Source organism: Macaca nemestrina, chromosome 16, assembly GCF_043159975.1.
Source record: "Macaca nemestrina isolate mMacNem1 chromosome 16, mMacNem.hap1, whole genome shotgun sequence".
Lineage (NCBI taxonomy): Eukaryota > Metazoa > Chordata > Mammalia > Primates > Cercopithecidae > Macaca > Macaca nemestrina.
In genome coordinates, this window is record NC_092140.1 from 39,353,097 (window position 1) to 39,375,550 (window position 22,454).

At 39.7% G+C, this 22,454-nt stretch overlaps 1 protein-coding gene and 2 long non-coding RNA genes across 4 annotated transcripts in view; 1 reads left to right on the forward strand and 2 right to left on the reverse strand.

Moving 5' to 3' along the window:
- The window catches only part of LOC105481752 (uncharacterized), a 232,217-nt gene extending 222,081 nt beyond the window's left edge, over positions 1-10,136 (reverse strand). The window contains exon 1 of the long non-coding RNA XR_987167.3: positions 9,940-10,136. This is a non-coding gene — a long non-coding RNA (uncharacterized lncRNA). The remainder of the gene's footprint in view (positions 1-9,939) is intronic.
- LOC105481754 (KLF transcription factor 12) overlaps positions 1-22,454 on the forward strand; it is a 618,039-nt gene that overhangs the window by 8,694 nt on the left and 586,891 nt on the right. The gene's annotated exons all lie outside the window — the stretch shown is intronic.
- LOC105481753 (uncharacterized) overlaps positions 21,540-22,454 on the reverse strand; it is a 39,377-nt gene continuing 38,462 nt past the window's right edge. For both annotated transcript variants that reach the window (XR_987168.3, XR_011614723.1), the window contains one exon: positions 21,540-21,748. This is a non-coding gene — a long non-coding RNA (uncharacterized lncRNA). The remainder of the gene's footprint in view (positions 21,749-22,454) is intronic.

Here is a 22,454-nt window from a genome sequence, read left to right on the forward strand (position 1 = left end):
CCAAAGGAATTCACTCAACATATGTTTAAAATGCTACATAGAATGTATTTGATTTTAAATTGTTCTTTCTTTATAATTACAGAAATCTCTGTATAACATGGGCCATACTAACGTTTTATTTATCTTTGCCTCTTTGTATTTTTAGGTAGGATTTTGTTTATTACTCTCTTGACATTGTATCTTCTCAAAGTTGCTACAATGGTGCTACACCAGTGAGTAAGATTTCAGCTCCCAGCTAGACAAAATCTATCAAAATCTCGGGGGGACAAAATACAGCCACCCACAGTTCCACAGTACCTATAAAGACACTTCAGACTTGTGCCTCCTATTTTGCAGATTACTGTTTTTGAGATACTTCCTGAACAAAGCAAATCGAACAAACAGTAACTACTATTCCAGGAGAGTCAGAACACACAGTGACATATTAAAGGTTCTGAGAAGTCCACTAGCAAAGAAATCTGTTGGAATTTTTTAAAACCCAGTGTTTCTCTATATATTTGGCCTTAAAACACTATTTTCTCACCTGCCATCTTTTAATAAGCCCTGCAACTAGTGCTCCAGAGAATAGACTTTCAGAAATCCTGTCTAGGCATTAAGCTATTCCAGGGATCAATTTCCTGTTTCTGAATAGTCTGGCATACTCCAGATCTCAATAGGTTCAATAAATACAGAAATCCTATAGGCCCAACTGACTGTCTATGTCTAAGTTTGAGAGGTTTTCAAGAGGTTGAGAAGATGAATGAATGACTGACTTAATGAATGAATGAATGACTTTCACTGTGTATTCCAAGAGTCCCCCCATGAGAACTTTTCTGACAGTTTATAGTTGCTATGTTACCAAGAGGTTTCAAACATATTTGGGATCACAATTGCTTATCAAGCTACAAATTTGTCATTAATTGCAGATGCAATTAGCTATACAATTACTCTCCAGATCTGTAGGCTCTTGTAGACAAGAGCTCCCTACTGAAAATACCTGGACAGTTTGTTACAAATAGCAGTTCCCAGGACAGGATAACACACAGCAATTTACATGATTTGCTTGGGGTTTAGTTTGATTTCTTTGAGACTAGAGGAATAAGCTCTCTTACGTGATTTGGTCAAGAAAATTATATGTGTAAGGATCTCCTTTTGAAGTATTGTATGGTGAAAACTAAAAATACCTTTGAAAGTCAAAAAGGCATCATTATAATAGTTTTCTTTCAGGAACAAAATTGCTTCATGACTTTTTCAAAACAAATAACGAGTGAAAATGAAAGGATTTATGAGGTGTCCAGATATTAGAAGTTTACAGTTCATTAGTTATGTTTTATCTACCTAATAACTATCTCTGACCACTCAAAGATGTGACTATTGCAGACAGTTCTCTTATCTGCTTCACAAATTTTTCTCTAATACAGATACTAATCCACACTTTTCATCGACGTTTAAGATGAAACTAGGCTATGGCAGTAGATTGCATGAGATAGTACCATACAGAAGATAAACTTTGGAGTCAGCAAACATAGGTTCAAATCCCCACTCTAACAGTTAAAATTATGTAACTATGCAAGGCTACTTAACTTTTCTGAATGTCAATTTCTCAACCTGTGAAATATTATAGCACCTACAACAAAGAATAATCAAGGAATCTGGAAAGATTGTGGACACAAAGCATTTAAAACCAACCAGCCCTGAAAATTTAAAAAAAAAAAAAAAGTGCTATAAAAATGGGGATTAGGTCAGGGACAGTGGTTTATGCCTGTAATCCCAGCACTTTGGGAGGCTGAGGTGGGTGGATCACCTGAGCTCAGGTCAGGAGTTCCAGAACTGGACAAAATGGCGAAACCCCGTCTCTGCTAAAAGATAAAAAAAAAAATTAGGTTGGTCAGGGAGGTGCATGCCTATTGTCCCAGCTACTCAGGAGGCTGAGGTGGGACGATTGTTTGAGCCTGGGAGGTGGAGGTTGCAGTGAACTGAGATCATGCCACTGTACTCTAGCCTGGGTGACAGAGTGAGACCCTGTCTCAAAATAAATAAATAAATAAATTTTAAAAAGAAAAGAAAATGGAGATAAGTACTCTAAACCACTATTTTTAGTCTAGGAAAACCTTCAGAATTATTTTTCTCTGTATATCATTTCTAGAATATAATATTTGAGCATCCATTTCTTTAAACTACATATATTGATTCTATTATTTTATTAAACAAATGCTTGAATCATTAAGGATCGAAAAATAAGGGAATGTTCATGCCACTGAGAGGTCACAATCACGTTGGGGCAACTGCCATGAGCACAAATCATAACAACACACCACAACAGCACATCACAGCAAGTATGTTTTGAAAGAGGCATAATCACAGTGGTTTGTGAGGACAAAAAGGAGTGGCAGATTCTGCCCAAGTCCAAAGGCTCAGGCTTCTTAGGGAAGAGAGCAAATCCAAGGGGATTTTCTTGGTTGGAGGAGAGAAGGAAGAGTTTTTCAGCAGATATATTGGGAAATGAGAAGTTCAGTGGGGCTGGAGAATGCATTTGTGTGGTTTATAGGGAGTGGAGGCAGGACAAGAAGAAAGAGATTCAAAAGAAAGAGGTTGGAAAAGCAAAAATTGGTCAGGCTGGAAAGGAAAGGAGGAGGGAGGAGTAATTAAGCTACTAAACATCTACTATGGCCATCATACACTAGATGCTTTTAGCTACACTCTTCCATTTAAATCATGACGACACTACCAGATAAGCAGTAGTATCTCCATTTTGCAGATGAGGAAAGTATGCCTCTCTGAAGTTAAGCAATTTGCCCAACGTTACATAAAAGGAAATTGAAGGAGTTTGGATTCCAGCCCAATTTTGTCAGGGGACAGAGCCTATGCCAACCTCTATTTTAAGCAAGGGGAGCCAGCAGGGGCCTTTAATCGGGAAAGGAGCTCATCAAAACAATTTTTGAAAGAAAAATAAGGAGATAAAATATAAGATGATGGATTGGACAGAGGTGCAGCTGGGGCTTGGGAGATAAATCGGAGATTATTACTCCTTTGCAGGGGAAAAATGAGGAAGGCCTCAGCTGAGGCAGCGCCTGTGGGAATGGAGAGGAGAGAAACATTTCTTAGACTCAAAAAGGCTTGGTTACCAATTGGATGTGAATATACCTCAGAATAAAATCTCTTAACACAGTTACAATAGAATGTATGTGGAAGAGACCAGGCACAGTGGTTCACACTTGTAATCCCACCACTTTGGGAGGCCGAGGTGGGTGGATCATGAGGTCAGGAGATGGAGACCATCCTGGCCAACATGGTGAAACCACATCTCTACTAAAAATGCAAAAATTAGCCGGGCATGGTGGCACGTGCCTGTAATCCCAGCTACTCGGGAGACTGAGGCAGGAAAATCACTTGAACCCCGGGGGGCAGAGGTTGCAGTGAGCTGAGATCACGCCACTGCACTCCAGCCTGGCAATAGACCAAGACTCCGTCTAAAAAAACTGAATAGTAAATGACCTCTTGAGAAATTTTCTCATTAATTTGGGGGATTAGAAAACCAAACATGTGGCATTATGTCATATAAACCAGTGCCTCACTTAACGTGTCCGATGTACATGATTTGGGTGATGGGCACCTAAAAGTCCTGACTTCCCCACTACACAATCTATGCATGTAACAAAATTGCACTTGTACCCCGTAAAGTCGTACAAATAAAAACAAAAATAAACTCCTGCTACTCAAAGTGTGGTTCACAGACCAGCACATGGCTTCACCTAGAAGTTTTTGGCAATGCCAAATCTCATGCCCTAGTCCAGGCATTCTGGAAAAATACGTATTATTTTAATAAGGTCCCTTTGATGGTTGAGCGATCTCAGATACTTTAAAGTTTAAGAAGCACTAATCTAAGAGAATTAACATTGAGGGTAGTGGAGGAGAAAGAGGTGAGAGGAGATAGTCAATTTTCTTTAAAAATGGGCTCTACATTCAGAATTTCAGTCATGGCTCTATACATTTTTAAGAGCATTCTGGTTAGCACTAATTTTATTTCATATTACTTTTACTATGTTCAGAAGTTTCTAGAAGAAGAAGCAGCCACAGGTGCTGACATGGCCAATATATAAAAGGCAGATGCTCCTTCAAATGCAGTGTTTTATACAAGACTGCCAAAATCCAAGCTATAACTGGATGATTAGGTGGCATTTGAACTGCTCATTTGGAATGTCAGCAGGGATAATGCTTACGTCAGCTGGATGCTGTCTTATATTGTCCTTCAGTTACTGGGAAAATAGAAATCCAGAAGAGAGTCTATTTTATCATTACGATGGACTGAGAAAGAGAACAGAAAGATCTTAAAATATTCTGTGACACTTCCATCAGTTCATTTCACACATATGCATATTAATATGTGTGTAGGTGTGTGTAATGTTGAGAATGTCTGGAATTCTTGAATTTACTATTATTTCCTGCATTTACTAATCTGATCTCCAATTCTTACTGTTTCAAAGTCCCTCGATCGTACCCAACAATTCATGAGAATCACAGCCAACATGAACAAGTTTTGAGAGAGTTTGAAGGGGGAAAAAATAGTAGACCTCAGAAAGGGTACACCAGCTAAAAATCTTCACCCAGGATTTTCCCTGGAATCTCTTCTGGCCCAGCTTCCCACACCTCATCTATCCTAACGAGCATTGGAGCCCTTTGGGTAAAGAATACTACAACTGTATATTCTCATTGTCTTAACATCTCATTCTTATAATGTGACGGGTAAAATGAAATATTTCCTCTTGGCTCAATAAGAAAAGCTCATATAAATTCTCAACTTTGGTATGAGACAGGGGTGTTCAGATCCCCTTTCTGGCCATTGCACCTATGTGCCTGTTGTACCCCTGTCCTGAAGAACTTAAGAGTTCCTATTGCTGTCTTCATCAATGCTCATTAACAATGATTTTTAGGAATCTGCTATGTCCAAGCACTTTTCTAGGCTCAGGGCTCAGAAACAAACAAAGATGCTACTCATGTGGACCTGACATTCAAGAGAGCAAAACAGATAATAAACAAATTAAGAATAAACAAAATCATGTCTAGTGGCAATGAAAAAGCATAACATAGTGTTATGGGAAAGAGAGTCACAGGGAAGCCATTTCAGGCAGGGTGTTAAGCCAGATTTCTCTTGTTAATATTTGAACTGAGACCTGAAGAAAGTGACCAAGGTACACTTGGGAGGGGAAACAGTCCAGGCAAGGGGAGCTGCAAAGTAAAGTCCTCCAGCGAAAACATACTAGGCGTGTTTGGGAAGTCGCAAGAAGGTCATTATGGCTGGGATAGAGTGTAGGAGAAAAGGAGTGACAAGAAATGATCAGTCAGGAGACAGGTCATGTAGATTCTTGAAGGACCTTAAGGACATAACAAAGTTAAAACCACAAACACACACACACACACACACAAAAAGAAAATAAAAGAAACCCTTTCATTTACTGAGATAGGCATTATGTTAATCAAACATATATACTTTATTCAGTCTAATTCTCACAATCTTCCCATCCCACACCTGGGTATCATCATTATCCTTCCAGAGAACTGAAGCTTAGATAGGTTAATTATAATGATCAAGGTTGCAAAGCTACTAATTGTTGGAGTTGGGATTTGAATTCAGGTGTGTCTGACACCAAACGCCATTGTACTCAACACCATAGAGAGAGATCTCTCCAATCAAAATTTACAGCCGGGCCCGGTGGCCATGCCTGTAATCCCAGCACTTTGGGAGGCCGAGGCAGGCAGATCACGAGGTCAGGAGATCAAGACCATCCTGGCTAACACAGTGAAACCCCGTCTCTACTAAAAATATAAAAAATTAGCTGGGCATGGCGACCTGCCCCTGTAGTCTCAGGAAGTTGGGGCAGGAGAATGGCGTGAACCCGGGAGGCGGAGCTTGCAGTGAGCCAAGATCGTGCCACTGCACTCCAGCCTGGGTGACAGAGCGAGACTCTGTCTCAAGAAAAAAAAAAAAAAAAAAAAAAATCACATGCACTTTGTTGGTGGAAATACCAGGAAGTTCAAGTACAGTGGATACGGCTCTAGGTCCTTCTAACTTTAATAGAATGGTAGTCTATTCTCCACTTTTTACTGCAATTAAACTTAACTTTGGTCTCATTTCCCATGCTCTTAACCCAGTGAGCATCTCGTTGAATGTTCAGTGTCTACAATAATATTGTAAAGCATTTAAAGTATAAAATAATCAAGTTTTAGAACATCTGGCTAACCTGTGATCAGACTCTGCAGACAGTAAGTTCTGATACATAGCTGAGAAGACATTTTCATTTCAAAAATAGTTGGTATTAGCTACTGAATTTGAGGTATGGATGCCCAAAATATCTGGTGCTTTCTACCTCTTCCTAATTTACATCATCTTTACTGATTTGTGTGCCTGCTTTTCCAGATTTCTCTCACTAAGATGTATATACATATATGTATGTCCAGTCAGGGAGGTCTATTCCATACATGGTCATCCTTTCTCATCTCATTCTCGTACACACGAATACTTTCTAGTCTTTCTCTGCCGGTTAAAATCAAGTTGCTCCTTTAATGGCCTGCCCTTCTCACTGGAGCATCTAATATACAGCCATGGCTGTGGACTGGATTAACCTTCGCTGTATATGTTTTGCTTCGCCAACTAACAATGGACAGCCTGACCTTGTCGTCTGTACCTCTGAGGATGTGACTTTGCCCAGAGAGCCATGCTTGGGGCCTCACTTGGCACCATAGATGATGAGACTTTTGAGCTTCAGCTTAAGATCACTGCCAACATTTCTTCCTGGACTCCCAATCACCCTTGCATCTCATGCTGACCAGAATATTTACTTGAATGTTTCAGTTAGTTGAATAATTCCTAACTCATATGCAACTGATTTATCTGTCAGCTTCATTATAAGGTAGTGTAGTTTTCAAACCTATTTATAGGAGTTTCCTCAGAAAAGTCCAGGAATCTGCGTGACCTGAAGCACACATTTAATGGCACAAAAACCTAATTGATTTAAAAATAAAACCCACTTCGGACAAAAATAAACCAGGTAGGTTTTCCTTCCTCCAATGCCCTCTATCCTGCAAACGGGTAAATTTTAGATCTACTTCTTTGTAAGAAAGTTCTGCTTGCTGGGGCAACAAATTGTTGTAGAATAAGTGGAATAAGTTTGTTTTCAGTTAGGCCAGTGGGACAATACTAAGTTAAGCATACTCTTTCTGGAAACACTTCAGTGAAAGTTCTGTCCAAGTGTTTGTTTGTTCATTTGTTTTAACGAAAAACAGACTTTCCCTATGTTGTGTTTGCTGTGCAAACGGACCTAGCATCAGACGGCATGTAAATCAGGTATAAATTATAAAGGTTTTTACATTTGTTTTCAGGACAACAATGTTTAACGTACTCTGCCTTCTCCAACAGTTTGTTGAAGTGCAGAAGCTGAAAAAATTCTGGGCTTGTAAAGAAACTGCAGTGCCTAAAACTCTCCAGAAGTACTCAGAATGACAGGGCTCTTAACCAATAATACGTGAGATTCAAGGAACACATTGTCGCTACTCAGCAAATAATAAGAGGCAGGTATAAGTATGACATCATTGAAATACAGTCTCATTGGCCGTTCCTCTGTGTGCTGGTTACTGCTCTATTTGTGGAAGCAGCAGCCTTATTCAAATTAACCTTTTCACGCAGAGGGGCGGAGGGAGGTAGTGAGTAATACGCTGCAGTCTTTTCCCTGAAGGTGATGTGCTCTCAAATTCGCTTTACATTGCCTTTGAGCAGACAAAATAAAAATAAATTCAGCTGTGGCAGTGTTTCACAGGGATAGTGGCTGCTGGAATTAGATCAGGTCAGTGGAAAGGAATGAAAAAGAATCTGTGGCTGAGTTAGAACAAATTTCTGAATTTTATTCTTGCTTTTATTCTTTCCCCCTTATTATTTCTCTGTGTCTCATTCGTGGTCTCAACGGCTGCAGAGACTAAACTTGGTATCGCTCCAATCGGCCATTTGAGAGGGAAATTTCTTTGAATATTAATACCTCTAGCCCGTGCTGTCTGGGGGTCTAGCAGACAGGTCAGATTAATGGATGGTTTTCTGGCATTGTAGAAATACTCAGGAGTATGAAGCTGATGAGATAATTTAATCACATTTACTGTAGTCTGTGAGGAACTGTCATCCTGTATCCTGTTACTGTTATATAATATAGGGCCTCCAGCTACGTCAATGATACACGAGAGAGCCCACTCAAGTTTTTAACTCTTAGTATTTTGTTTTAATTTATGAGGGCTCCAATGTAAGGTGGCTGTCCTTTAATGATCTATCTCTTCCTTTCCCAGTTTAGTTTCTGGGACTTCACACAACTTTGCCTAAATAAAATGCTTTAGGTCTTTGGCCTTATTTTATTTTCTCTCTTTAAGCTTCTCTTTTACTGTCTGTTGTCATCTACAAAAATCACTCTATACAGAAGCCATGTAAAATTTTGAATCCTGCTGTAGCATATATTTGCCTTGGTCATTTCCTGTTTGGGGAATTTATTTACATTTTTTCCCTTCCCTTATTACCTATTACTTTCTACCTCAAAATTTCTCTACTTGTCAAAGACAAAATGATGGAAATGACAAAAGAATACAGAATGTTGACTATACACCTGTCACCTCTGCCATAATATAAAGTTGGGCCAAAATGGCTGTATTTCAGGTCAGAAATAAGTTACTGCCTGAGTGTAGCTAAGCTCTCTCTGCTCCAAACTCAAGATTCCTTGTTCCACTCTTGCATATCCTTAAAGAGGTGTTAACCTCTGAGAGCTTAGAGCTTCCCTTACTACTCCACTGAGAGTATTAATAACCATGTCACCACACATTAATGACAATGTCACCAAAACGACATGACATTCTCATTTAGTTACCATCCCGTTCCATCTCTCTGTACTTGTATGGCTTCTTTAACTTAAAATTCATTTTAACTGGCTGGACCCAAGGTAGTGAGTTGTCGCAATTGATTGTTCGCAGTCAGTTACAGATCGAACTCTTTGTTCTACCCTTTCCCCCTTCCTCACTACTGCACTTGACTAGTCTTAAAAAAAAAAAAATAGAAAAAATATATAAAAATTCCTTTATCTGGGTATTGTAGCTGTTGTGAGGTTCTAAATAAAGCTATAAAGCTATAAATATTCGGAAAATAGTAGCTTAGATGAGGATGGTTCGTGTACTACGTTTTCATCACTACTATTCCTTAAAGTGAATAAATAATGCAAGAGAAGTTTGAATGCAGAGGAGCGCCAGGAAGCTTGTTGACCAGTGGGGAGCAGGTGTTGACTGGGGAGACTGGCAGAACAGAGGCAGGAAGGGTGAGGCTCTACTCCGCTAGTGCTGCATGACCGGCCCTGCCGCCACCCTGCCAGTTTTCAGCCAAGGATCACTGTGAGCTGTTCAGCTCTTTGCTGGATAGCTGCCAAAATCCCACCAACAAGGTGTCTAGAGCGGCTTTTAGCACAGCTTTCTGTATGCTGCTGAAACCCACCAGTCTAGGCTTCCCAGGCTTCCATTTCTTGACTCTGCACAGTTCTCTGCCTAATCCTAGCCCTTCCTTTGAAATCAGACTGTCTCCTGCCCTACCTTGGCAAACCACTCCCCGCTCTGTTGAGAGGAGTGCAGAGGTTGCTGATTTGACCTGGAGCACCACACATTTTCAGCTCATTATGCCTGAATGCCGCATTGTTCCTGTGCTGAATGAAGTTTTGGAAAATGACTTTCAGATGTTACAGAGTCCCACTCTGCTGCTGTTTTACCCCTTTACCTCGCTTCTCTGCCGTTTATAATCCCATAAAACTCATCGTCTGTGTTTGGCTCTGGACAAAAATGAAAAGACTCATAAAATAGCATCTTAGATGAGCTGGACTGATATAAACTTGAAATGCTTCAGCTTAAGACCACTACCAAATAATTTAATTATTTGCCTTTCACTAGACTTACCTCTTTAGTTTGTCTGTTTGCTTCTTTTGCGGTAACTCTCAAATCCATTGGGTTATTTTAGTCAGTGCCCACAAATTACTGTGACCCTCTTTATCTGAACTCTGATCAGAAAGCCGCCTAGTTCTCCCCAGGTTTTTTTTTCTTCCCCCCTTCAAACCAGAAAAGTAGCTGCTGAAAGCAGAACAGTTGCCATGGCAACCCCTTGGCAGCTTCCTCCGCGAGTAACAGTGTTGATTTCCCTGGGCCGGGTGGGAGGGGGTGGAGCTCTAAGGAGGTAAAGGAAGGTTACTGTGCACTTAGTTAATATGCAAAACCACTTATGCAGTGCTGGATGAGCAGTGAATAAGTGCAAACAAAGCCATGCTTGATCAGCTAACATGGACTTTGCACACAAGTTGCTCTGTCCAAGGATGCAGATGTTGGCTCAGAAGGAAATAGTGCAATTGGACAGTAGAGGACACAAGAGGTCATACTACAAGAGGTTAAACACTATTTTTGTAATGGTTGGTGAATATGGAGGAAATAAACCAAAGCAGGGGTGTAATTGCCTTGCTCCTCTTTGCTTTGTTCGAAGAAAAACATAGCAATCTAAATCACAGGGATGGTGTTTTCCTGAAAATCTAACATACTGAAGTTCAAGTTTGCATCAATTAAACTCTATGTAAGATAAACCAATATGTTCAGATATAAGCAAGTATAGCATAATTTGGTTTGTGCTTGAACAAAACATACGGCTCAAGTAGCATCTTTCACCTCCGAGTTTTCAGACAAAGAAGCAGCTTAGTAACTTGGGGCTGGGGTTGGGGGTGGATAGTGGTGGATTCTCTCTCTCTCTCTCAACTTTGATAGATCCCTGTTTGTTTCTTGGGGTCTGGACAGGTTGGAAATCATTTCCCCGAGAGAGCACTGGGGAGACTCTGGCACACGATTCTGCCGACAGAGGTCACCTGCATGAGCAATGAGCAGACTGGCTGCAAGCTGTGCAAGCGGCAGCCAGCCCCTCACCTAGTGGCCTGCAGCTTTGCATGCTAAAGAAGAGGTAGGCTGATGGAAAGCCTGCAGCAGTGAGCCGAGGTCTGCCCAGCAGGTGTCACTAGGGATTTAAAGCTTACCAGACCTTTGGGACCAGGGCTAGGAAAGAGCCATGTAATGATTTATAAAGCTTACTTTAAAATATTTTTGAGAGGCTATATCTGAAATAATTCTGAGGCTTCCTCCTTCAAAGGGACATTAAAATGATAGCTACAGCTTGGTTTAAATGATTTCTGGACTATTTTCTCCAAGGCTCTACCTCCATTTACTGAGTCCGCATTCCAAAAACCAGACAGAGACATAAAACTCATGGAAGGCACACTGAATCCAACCACAATGGAAAAATACATGTGCAAAACCAAAGCAACTGCATAAAATTATTATTGTGGTGAAGATCTCTGCTTACAAAATCAGCCTCCATGTCCTAACACCACAGATGCTGATTTTGTAAGTAATCTCAGGATTAAGATCAGAGTTCACTTTAAAAATGCAAATTCCCCAGGAGTCCCTGTAAAAGTGATGTCAGCTTGTATTTTATCAGTGATAACAATTTTTTAACAAACCCATATGAAGGCTATCCCTACTTTTTAAAAAAGACTGCATGGATGGTATTACCTGCCTTCTAATTTATGCACCAAGAATATGCATATGATAATTTTTTCTAAGAATTATGTTAGAGAAAATTTGTCTCTCCTGAATATGCTTTTTACTATTTCCCTTTTCATCTTGTCTTCCTGGAAGCTCAATATTTTGAAATGTCATGAATTTCAGTAGCTTCCCTAGCTTAGATTTTCTCCATCCATTCTATGGTATTTGAACAGTGACATCCTACCTTGTTTTAATCATATTATAGTTTTAACATATTTGTACTTTTATCTGTAGTTTTCGTTGTATATATTACCTCACATCCATTTCAGTGTGGCACACCCTCTTCGAAAGAAGAGAAGAAAGGAGAGGGAGAAGAGAAAGACAGAGAAAAAAAAAGGAAGAGGTAAAATGATCCTGTTATCAACATTCAGCATTTTATGATGAATTTGTTTATCATGTTTGTCTTCAGTTATCCTTTGGAAGATAGAAAGAGTGAGCTAAGAGTAGTGGTTGGGGAGAGGGGTAGTCCTAATTTTGTATGTGCATGGGAGGATTTCTTGTGCCTAAGAAGACAACGTAAGCACTCTGGGCCTGTGAACTACTATAGGAAGAGGTAGGAGAGTAGAAGCTGGGAACAGAGGTATGAGCCTGGGAAAGAAGTGCATTGGCTTCAGGGCTTGGCTGAGAATTATTAGGAAAATGCTTATAGTTCTTTTAGAGCATGTTACAAAGCATGATTAGGTGCACTTGTACCTTGCAATCTCAATAAAATGTTTGTCGAATAGATGTAATCCTTCCCATTTCACAGATGAAAGAAACTGAGCCTCAGGGATGTAGTCATGTAATTGCCTGCCATTGTGTAACAGAACCAGGACTAGAAACCAGGCCCTCTGCTTGCATGTCTGCTAAGGATGGTAACTACAGATGGGGAAGAATGAAAGAATATCACAGGGAGTATAGGGAAATTATGCCAATAATCCTCTGTTTTCTATTATTTCTCCTGGGGACACCCCATCACGCAATACCAACAAGGATGCTCCCACAAATGAAAACATCAGCCTGCAGTTATGCATTGTGGCAGAATTTTATTAAGAGCTTAATCGGCCATTATATTTCTTTCTGTTTTGTGAGAGAAAGAATAAATGACTTTAGTAGTATTGATGTCTACAGGCCCATTTTCTAACCGCAACTCTAGCCATTTCTCTAATCGCTTAACTAATATTGTTTTCACGCCACCTATTGTTATTATGCATTATTAATAAAAGACCACCATTACTATTAATATCACTTACGAAAGATTCTATAAAGAGCTTTGAGACTGCCGATGCAATTAACAAGAAGCCAAATTCTCCATGGTGTAAAAAAAAAAAAAAAAAATCAGGTAGGGCTGGCTATATGCATTTGATCTTACTTAAGTGTTCTAAGGGGTTGTAAGTGAATTTCACGTGCCCAAAGGAAAACCATGTGCCGTATGAAGATCAATGTATGCAGTTACTTGTCCTCCTCCATATAAGAGAAATTTGATGAGTTAAAAGAAACTTTCACAAACCTCCAATCTCAAGGCCATGACAGTGGAAATTATTAGCTCACGGTTCAGGGAGCTCATGCTTACCCAAAAGGCCCTACTTATAATGGGTGAAGAAAAAACACATTTACACTTTCAAATAGGATATGGGATATTGTCGTAATTCTATACCATAGTGTAAATATACTACAATGTCCATAATTCTCATGGACTTCATAGTATATATGAAAGCTGAGAACATGCACAGAAACCCCTCTCGAATGTCCTCCCTTGATTGACATTCCCATTGAAAGGCTCTCCTCTCACCTCCAAGGCCACCATTGCCCATCAGGCTTAAAGCCATTGGATCCTTCTGTCACTTTGTCAGGGAGCCATGAATTAGAAGCAAGTTGGGCACAGCCAGAAGGAACTGGGCCTTGGCTTCTGACTCTACTACTCCATAAGGGAAGACTGGACTGGGGTCCCACTGCCTTCAAGGTGAGGATGCGGTTCTGCACTGTAACAGAGGGATCACCTTAGCGGAGTGGGCCAATAGACTCACCATCCTGAGGAGTCCTGTGTTGCACAAAAATCATCACACTGTTTTCCATTTGTTCTTTGAGAAGGGGGCTTATTCCACAGTAGCTGAGGATCGCATTCTGAATAACACTCTCACATCCCCTTTCAAGACTTTCTGTTTCTGAGTCTATTTTAAGGAATTGACAACCCCTGATTTTTCACCTGGCATTCAGCCTTGCTCTAAGATTAAAAGGCCTGGGTCAGCTGAATGAACTGAGGGCATTAAGAGTGGGTCCACTCACTAAAAATCATAGATATACCTGGAAATTTCAAGGGCACCAAGGAACTTACAAGATTTATATACACTTATGGATGATACTTTTGCCATAAGCTTCAGTCTCAGTGAAGTAGTAAAAATCATATCTTTTTTCTAGAAATGCATAGGGTTTACTTCTTTAAGAGTTCACAATTTAACCTCACATTGGTCAGGTGAGTATCATTATCCTCATTTTAACAGAAGAAAACTGAGACACCAGGGCTGAGAGTACTGAAAGTTATGGAGTAAGGAATGCAAAATGCTAAATACAGCCCCAATTCCCCTGACTTCCAATGTAATGCTTGGTCTGCCGACTTGTGCCTACTCTTTTATTAATTAGGAAAAGCTCAGAATACCTGTAAAGGAGTATCTGCATGGAATGTAGTATGTATCTTTAGTTTATACTCTGTCTAGATGAATTGATTTTTCTGTTTTGTTAACATGAAACTCTTGGGTTATTCCATTGGACTTATTCACATTTTTATGTGTTTTACTATTTTCCAAATTATGGCTCAGCATGTATAGAAATGGGATTTTTGCAGAAATTTTGGATTATGCTAATAATGTCTTCCTAGTAGTTTTAGTAATCAAAGGAAAGCCTCTTATTTGCATCAGAATATTCATGAAGTAACTGTTGAAAATATATAGCAAGTATTAAAACAATATAGTCTGAATTTTTGGAAGACATTTTCAAACTGGTTTAGATGATTTGCTCAGAAAAGATTCTTCGGTGCAGTTTGCCGTCTACATTTCCTCTGGTTTCTCCAATTTGGTGGGTTGGAAACTAATGTGCATATTGTTCGTTTTTAAGGTAGAGAAATATTGTGAATTTTATGTCTTTTTTGGACACTTTTTAACTAACGTTCTTGCTCAATCCTTACAATATGTCATAAAGAATTGAGACACATTTGTGTTTTGCTACAATAAAATCTATCAACATATTGAAAATCAAAATATGAGCACAGAGAAAATAGAATACTTGGAGGTTAGAATCACAAAATACTTCATGAATCATATAGCCAGTATATAACCAGGGGGGAATCTGAGACTCAGAGAAGTTAAGTGTCTTGCCCTGAGTCACACAGCATTCATTAATAGAACTGAAACCATAATGGAGGTCCCCAACCTCTGATACCCATCCCTATTTCATTACCCTTTCTATTCAGTTTTGATTCTTTGGTTCATTTCTATTCCTTGGTTTGCTCTTTCTTCTTCCCTGAAGTTATTATTTCCATATTTCCTTTTCTGCACATGCTGTTGTGCAGTCACCCATATATCTGAATTTCCATCACACAGCCTCTCAGGAGAGGCGTCCCCATCACACTGAGACCATGCTGGTGTGAAAAGATCTTAACATCATCACCCTGTAGCCCTAGGGAACTTCAGACCATTAACAGGCTTCATCCTCTCAGTTCCCACCCCTGCAGGGTGAATCCACAGAAAACACTGAAAATAGTGTGTGGTATTAACATGGAGGAAACACATAGATCCAATCGCTAAGATTCATAAACCATGTATGTGGCAAGGAAGAGGACTGGATTTAAAAGTCTTAGAACCAAGTCATCATCTTAATCACATACTACCTGCTTAAGTGTGCAGAATCTTAAGACTGAATTTTCTACTAAGCTGTGAGCTCTGAAGACGAATATTAAATTAGAATTTGGGAAGGAAAACATGCTTTCCTTCATAGAAAAGCACTTTTATTTTAACATTTAATTATGAAGCTGCCCCACAGAGGAGAATGGAGCTCGTTGCCACTAGAAACTGAGTCATACTTGCTAGGGCTATGGTTAAATTGCAAGTCCCACTCCCACCGTCCCCTAACCTCCTCCGGTAATTGACTGACCTTACTAAGGTTGACTGAGCTGAACTTTCCGATGATCCCTGGTGTTTGGGGGCTGAGCTGTGCTTCTGAAGGTGCTCCTGAGGAAAAGGATATTATTTGTGAATGCAGAAGGGAGCCCTCTCCGATAAGAATTTCCAAGGAAATCTCCCTTACAGAAGCTAGCAATGGTTAGTAGAAACAATTTTACATTTCCCTGAAGAAAATGTCAACAAAGTTTCCATTTATTTCAAACTGTTGTGAGAGATATTGAATTACTGTGCAAGAAAAATGCCCACCCCACACCCACAGAGAAGATTGCAACAATCTTCCAAACTGGAGAATGCCTTGTAACCAAGCACATAGATCAAAATATGATTTATGTGAGCCACTGAATTTGTACATATTTTGATGCTATTCATTCTATAGTCTTATTCCATTACCTTGACAGAAGAAAATATTTATCTGTTTCTAAACTTAGATTCTAACTGATTTTTAAAATGTGTTTATAGTTTTGATATAGTTAAAAGCAATTAATGTACCTTACAATAAAATATATACCCTAGTACTTACTTTATTCCTATTTCTCTAAGAACTGGTTTTCTTTGATTAATAACTATGCCATATCTAATTTTTTAAATACCTTGCATCCACACTTATCACACCAAAATACTTTAACATTCTTCAAGTCTTAATTCTTGTCTCCTCAAGGTTTTGCGGGAAAGAGGGACAGGAATAACCTTTCACCTTTGTCTCTGATGACAGTCAGTGCAAAACTACTTCATCATCCCAGCAGGGAGGGCCAATACATTCCCTGCAAGTGTAATTTCTACCAGAACAACTCATGAAGCGTGGTAAGAAATAGTGTGTGGGTGCCTTACGATAATATTTTTAAAAAAAAATAGAGAAGAGTTTTAAAAATTATTCTTTTCAAAATGAGATCTAAAGGGGGGAAGATGGAAAGAAAAATGTGCAGAAAAATAAAATACAACAAAGTATAGATATTATATACAAGACCATGAGAGACAGAAGTCTAGGAGAAGCATAAGAACCCATTAGTAATGGATTACAAATAGTTTTCACCCCACTGTAAAGTAGTTGTGGGAGAGAGTATCAGACATATCAAAAGTAGTGGCTGATTGTGGCTCCAGATAAGGTTAATATTTATTTTGGTTTTCCTCCTTTTTTCTCAGTTTTTATGGCGCAGGCCTTGGCAAAAAAAAAAAAAAAAAAAAAAAAAAATGGGTGAGTGTGGTGTGGTTTCTACATACACTTCATCTGTTAGGGAAAAGGGTAGATAGGAGAGTTCACAAAACAATCTTTGCTGTGATTTTCACAGGGTGGCTGAAAACCAAAGGTTCTTTCACTATTAGGTCTGACTCCATCCACGAGGGTACTTTCTACCACCAACTTGCAGAAAACCAGGGAATGTGACCAGAGATCATGTTTTGATCCTAAGATGTCTTTCCCCATTGCGTCTCTTTCATCAGCCTCCCTGACTACCCCCAAAGTTGAACAGTTTTCACCACCATGAGAAACAATCTGTGTATAGATGTGTGCATTTCCAGTGTATATTTTTATATTGTTTAAGGGTAACTCAGGTAAGGTCACTTCCCTGACCACACCTTTAACCAGAAGTCTAAGGAACAGATTTAAGTTTAACCTGTTTCCAGTGGTTTCAGGGACTTCTGTATTCGGCGTAGCAGGGACAAAACTGGTCAAAAGAACATTAGACCATATCAGGTTGCAGTTATACTTTTGGAAACTTGGACATGTTTCTTTTTTTTTTTTTTTTTTTTTTTTTTTTTTTTTTTTTGAGACGGAGTCTCTCTCTGCCGCCCGGGCTGGAGTGCAGTGGCCGGATCTCAGCTCACTGCAAGCTCCGCTTCTCGGGTTCACGCCATTCTCCTGCCTCAGCCTCCCGAGTAGCTGGGACTACAGGCGCCCGCCACCTCGCCCGGCTAGTTTTTTTGTATTTTTTAGTAGAGACGGGGTTTCACCGTGTTAGCCAGGATGGTCTCGATCTCCTGACCTCGTGATCCGCCCGTCTCGGCCTCCCAAAGTGCTGGGATTACAGGCTTGAGCCACCGTGCCCGGCCTGGACATGTTTCTTAACTTCTCTGAGCAACTGTGTCCTAATCTTTAAAGGAGATACAAGACTGGCTTGCAGCATTGTTGTGAGGATTGGTAATTATTTATATGACAATAGAATTTAATAGATGATAGCAATTATTAATATGCTCACCAACCACTCAGGATAAATTTTAAAAGGAAGGTTTGTAAGCCCATTTGCAACCCTAAGGATATCCTACAGAAGCTGCTAACAAGAAACATTACTCAAATCTATTCCTTGCCCCATTGTCCAGACCAAAGATATTCAACACTTCTGGTCCTCTGTGCTTAAGATAACATTCTTGTGCATTCCTCCGCTCTTAGAGACTTCACCTTCTCTCATATATTTGCCCAAGACTTAGATCCTCTGTGCCTGTGAGAATAAGTGAAAGCTTTTTAACATGGAGCTTGAGGGTCCTTAAAATCTCAAATCAAACCAGTTTAGCAACACTTGACAATGTTCATTATGTACTCCATGCTCTTTCTCTATTGAGTCCACTATGGGACAACCTCCTGATGTGTTTTCCTGTACCACATGGTTTTTGTTCAGGCTAAACTCCCAAACTGACGTGTCTTTTACTATTTTGTTCATTGGTTACAGAACTGATGTTCCCATCACTGTGCTTAATGTGCTGATTAAGTTCAACACTTTACTGTGCTGGATTAAGTTTAGCCCTTAATATATTCCTCAAAGAGCACTTATGACTAAAAAAAAGGCAACAGAATTTATTTCAAACCACTGTGAGAGATACTAAACTGTTGTGCAGAAAAAAAAAAAAAATTTCTTACCCACCAAAAGTTAAACCACACTTTACCAATGTGCATGGTTAGTTTTGGGGGTTACATAACATTTAGGGTGGAAGTCATAGAAGTCAGAATGTAAAATGCTTTACATTCAGGATAGAAGGCAAAGCGTCTCAACACAAGGATCAGAGCCAAATGCATTACCTTTAGACAGAGCTGTCTAGCATCAACTAAATTAAAGTGCACAGTGGGGTTTCCAATCTCCCATTATGGTTTAATATCCCAGTGCTATGATGGAAGAGACTCTGCCCCATGGGATTTTAAGGACAGATATGTCCAAGAGGAAAAGAATGAGTCTAGAACCGGTTTGGGCAGAGTAATATGACCCACTAGTACATGGATGTAGCCAAAGGATATGGGCTGTCTCCAGTTTCACTAGAGTTGATACTGCCAGAGCTTCCTGGGTAACTATAGGAAAAGATGTATTACCTCTTCCTGGCAAAAGTAGCCAAAGTCATCTCCCCACCATGGAAAGAGGTGGGGTACCTTCTTATTGAATATGAGGAGCCAGAGAATCAACATTCCTTAACAGTTCCTTAATTAGTGTTCTTAACAGTGACACTAATTATATAACTGTATATTGAAATGAGATCCTCTCTCTGTTTTGGCTGAGGCATGAAAATAATAGATGCTACATTTCAAAGTGAGATTTGAAAAATATCCCATGGCAGAAAATTAATTTTGCAGCTTCTGAGATAATAGCCCTCCTTTAAAAAGTTAGGAAGAGGTGAGAAAAGGGTGGATAGAGATTGAGGAGGATTTTTGGAGACAGCTATCGGAGTGCAATGTGGTCCTCACCCTCTGTCTCAAGTTAAAAGAGAGTGTTTTTAAGGAACAACCACAAGGATTTAATATGTGTCCTTGCCTGTTTGGAGGGCACTGTGGACTGGTGCCTTGATCTTGCTTGGAAAACCTAAAATGTAAAACCTGGGCTGACAGGTTCCCTTATGGAAGAAGGAAAGAGAGTTGTTGCTGAATTGGAATCAGTATGTAGACCAAGAATTTAGATGTAGATAAGGAGAGGGGCATGTTGGCAATGAATGTATGCAAGTTTCCACTGGGCCAGATATGGCCTAATAAGTGAAAAAACTGTTGTTTCTGGTCATCTTAGATCCTGATCCAGAAAGCTACCTGAAGTAGGAATAGACCTCACCAGAGATAAACTGGCAGCTGTCACTAGATTCCTAGGGCTGAGGGAGCAGGAAATAATCAACCCAAATAGAAATAGAAATCATCAGAAATTGGTTGGGGCAAGGGAGGGGATGCTGGGAAAGTTGGGAAGCCAGAGGTTGGTGGAGGTCTCAAAGAACCTGTGAGAGCACCTGTAAGAGAACACATCCAGATTAAACACACATCAGGACCAGAGAACAGCACCACCCAACCCACACTAGTACCAGGCATGTAAGGTGTAGCTTGCCCCAATCTATCTCTCCTACTACCCTTCTCCCATCAGCTCTGACCATGAAGGGAAAAGAAAATTTCACTAATAGGAGCATGTGGAAGGGTAGATGTGCTTGGCAGAGAGGAAAAAGTCATCTACTCTCCATCCTTTGGGCTCAGGCTTCCAACCTGAAATGTGTCTGAGCACCTATGGGAGATGCCTCAACTGGACAGCAAGACTGACCTTGTGACATCCCATGAGACAAGACATTCTAATTACTAAATTGAGAGAGAGAGTTTTGTGCCCTAAGAACAAATTTTAAAAGTCGCAGTTCCTGCCTAAATTTTCATCCAGGGAAAGGGGAAGGGATAGCCCTAAAGAGTTCATTGTAAGGGGCTCTGGGAAATAATCTATAATTGCTTTATGATTACTGCCCCTGAGCCATGTTTATTTCCATATAATACTAAGTTATTTTCACATGCCTCTCTGCCCACTCTGGTATCCCTGATGGCAGCTCTCTCTTATTCATTTTTGTATTCTCAGTATCTAGTCTAGTAACTGGCACATGACATTAAACACTTACTGAATAATACAGAAGGGAATACCATGACTACCAGGGAAAACAAAAAGAGATTTACAAGAGTCTGAATGAGGGAGGAGCCACATCCTGTTGGGCAGGTCAAGAATACTTCACAAATGTGGTCAAACGTGATATGGACCATGTGCATTCCACCAGGTACCTATTTAGACCAACAAACTCAAGAAAAATGTAGTGGCAGAAGAGAAAGTGCAGAGATGAGGTGATCCAGTAGCCTCCCAAAATGAAAGCAATAACTACAGTGTGGATGGCAATGTGAAGAAATGTATAATATAATCCTTTGATAGTGAAAGAGAATAGAGAGCAAGAGGAGAACAAGAATGAGATTGAATGAGATTTGAAAGGCCAAGGCCATCAGGCTATTGGCAGATCCCAAGACAGAAACAGATGAACCTGATTCAAGGAGAGTAGACCGAGAAACATACCAGAGACCCATCAAGGGCACTGCCATGGACATCTTCCAGAAGATCCTGCCAAATCAGCGGACAGCAGTGGGTACCTGAAACTTATAGAGTCACTTTATTTTTCAGACATGAAAGAACTTTGCTTCTCCAATCATCTTTTGCAAGCAAAAGATAATCAGCTAACTCTGAAAGCAGGAGTTAAAGGTAAAGCCATAAGAACAAAAGACTAGGTTCAAGTATGAAGAGAACTGAAAGAGAATTAAAATGGAATAGCCTGATAGATGGGTTTGGCTGAGTCAAACCAACTGGGTTAAACAAGATGAAGATTTGCCTGTCCTGTATCCTATATAGAAAAACACAAGTCATTTGTAGGAAGGCTTATTAGGAAGACAACTTACTTTTTATAAGCTGAAATCAGGTTAAGGTAAATACTGAGGTATCTTCAAACCACAGAATAAACTTATAAAATAAGAAGAAATGTGCAAAATTTAGATGTGGTAAATTATAAAACTTTACTAAATAAATAAGGCTTCATTACTGGAAGATGTTATGGTATGTATTTCAATTCCTGTTCAAAATAATGTGCATAATTTATCCAAGCCCCCAAAGTGAATGGAATTTTTTCAAATTTGATCATATTACAATTTATATGACTTTGGGAGGCCAAGGCAGAAGGATTGCTTGAAGCCAGGGGTTGAAGATCAGCTTGTGCAGCATAGCGAGACCCATCTGTACAAAAAAAAAAAAAAAAAAAAAAGAAATTAGCCAGGTATATCATTCTCAGCAAGCTAACACAGGAACAAAAAACCGAGCACCACATATTCTCACTCGTAAGTGGGAGTTGAACAATGAGAACACATGGACACAGGCAGGGGAACATCACACACTGGGGCCTGTTGGAGAGTAAGGGGCAAGGGGAGGGAGAGCATTAGGACAAATACTTAATCCATGCAGGGCTTAAAACCTAGATGACAGGTTGATGGGTGCAGCAAACCACCATGGCACATGTCTATCTATTTAACAAACCTGCATGTTCTGTATATATATATCCCAGAACTTAAAGTAAAGTAAAAATAAGAAATAAATAAAAGTAATAGAGCAAACGAAGAAAGAAAGAAAGAGAGAGAAAGAAAGAGAGAAAGAAAGAAAGAAAGAAAGAAAGAAAGAAAGAAAGAAAGAAAGAAAGAAAGAAAGAAAGAAAGAAAGAAAGAAAGAAAGAAAAGGGAAAGACAGACAGACATAATGGTGTGCACCTATAGTCTGATTGCAGGCAACAGAGTGAGACCCTGTGTCTAGAAAAAAAAAAGGTTATATACAAACAAAAATATCCAAAAAGAGGTAGGAAAGTCTTGATAAAGAAGTAGTAACAAGGAATCTGTCCAATTACATTTTAAATATACTTTAAGATACAATAATTAAACCGCACTGTATTTAC